The sequence below is a fragment of the Myotis davidii genome, unplaced genomic scaffold, assembly GCF_000327345.1.
Source record: "Myotis davidii unplaced genomic scaffold, ASM32734v1 scaffold355, whole genome shotgun sequence".
Taxonomy (NCBI): Eukaryota; Metazoa; Chordata; class Mammalia; order Chiroptera; family Vespertilionidae; genus Myotis; species Myotis davidii.
This window is the reverse complement of record NW_006286818.1, coordinates 1,562,561-1,563,957: the sequence shown is the minus strand read 5'-3', so window position 1 is coordinate 1,563,957 and position 1,397 is coordinate 1,562,561. Positions and strand designations below refer to the sequence as shown.

The window sequence follows — 1,397 nt, the reverse complement described above, 5'->3', positions numbered from 1 at the left end:
TTTACAGAGAGGAAGGGAGAGGGATAGAGAGTTAGAAACATCAATGAGAGAGAAACAGATCAGCTGCCTCCTGCACACCCGCTAATGGGGACGTGCCCACAACCAAGGTACATGCCCTTGATGGGAATCGAACCTGGGACCCTTCAGTCCTCAGGCCAACACTCTATCCACTGAGCCAAACTGATTAGGGCATTTTTTTTTATTGATTTTAGAGAGGAAGAGAGAAAGGGAGACAGAGACATCAGTGAGAGCCCGGCCAGCGTGGCTCAGGGGTTGAGGGGGCCTATGAACCAGGAGGGCTTGTTCGATCCTTGGTCAGGGCACAGGCCCGGGCTGCAGGCTTGATCCTCAGTGTCTGGGGCGTGCGGGAGGCCGCCGATCCATGGTTCTCTCTCATTCGGGCTGGGCTGGGGGCTGGGTGGAGTGTGAGGGTGAGCACTCACCAGTGCCCTCTCTGTAGGCTGACCTGCTCATCCCCGAGTCCTCAGGGCCTGTTCCCGGGGTCATCTCGGGCAGGCGCCTCCTCTGTCCCCTTCTCCCCACCCGCTTCCACTCAGCTCTGCGCCAGGGCACAGGAGGTCATCTCAGGTCATGCCTGCTCTGTCTGGGCTGAAGGGCGTGTGGCAAATCCCCTGGCCAGAGTTTGCAAGTTTGAGTAAGTGCGATGTGCAGCCCGTGCAAAAGCCAGAGCGCTCATTTGCATATTAATTTGCATGTATTCTGTATGCCATTTGTCAGTTCTCACAGACACTGGGCCCTCTAGCGTCTGTGCTGCCTCTTCAGTTTTCTATGACCCTGGAGGCAGCCAGCCTCCGAGTCAGGCCCAGGCTCCCTGCTGGGCCCCCAACCTGGGCTTCTAAGGAGATGCTCAGGGAGTATTACCGCCTCCCCCCTCCCCCCCCACAGTCTGTGCTGGGTCTTTCCAGGCCCTGACCCCGGCAGGGCGTCCCCTGTGCTTTTAGCTGCTTCCTGCCCAGGTCTCCTCCTCAATCAGCCCCTAGGGATCTCCCCTCCCCTTCCAGCCCCTGCCCCAGCGGGTGGGGTGAGCAGGCCCTTGGGCATAGCGTGGCCTGTGTTCGGTGCTGTGTGAGCCCCATGGGGGACGCCCAGTGTCCAAGACAGCGTGTGCCCCGGCACTCTGCGCCCTGGAAGCCCAGCCTGGGGCCTGAAGGAAGGTCCCCAAGGCTTCCTCACCTGCCCCTGCCCAGGACACACCCAGGGCTGGGCCTTCTGGGCCGCTGGGGAGTGAGGTCCAGAAGAGCCCACAGACAGCCGGTTCTGCTGCCCTTTCCTGCCCCCTGCCCTTTGGTGCTTACAGTGGGCAGGTGAGAGCCCCGCCCATACTCGGGGTGTTGTCTGGAATGGAGTGGAGGCCCTGAGGTGTGACGTTTGGGTAT

General features: G+C 60.8%; 1 protein-coding gene across 1 annotated transcript in view; it reads left to right on the top strand.

The window, feature by feature from the left end:
• The window catches only part of PHLDB1 (pleckstrin homology like domain family B member 1), a 41,204-nt gene that overhangs the window by 26,063 nt on the left and 13,744 nt on the right, over positions 1 to 1,397 (top strand). The gene's annotated exons all lie outside the window — the stretch shown is intronic.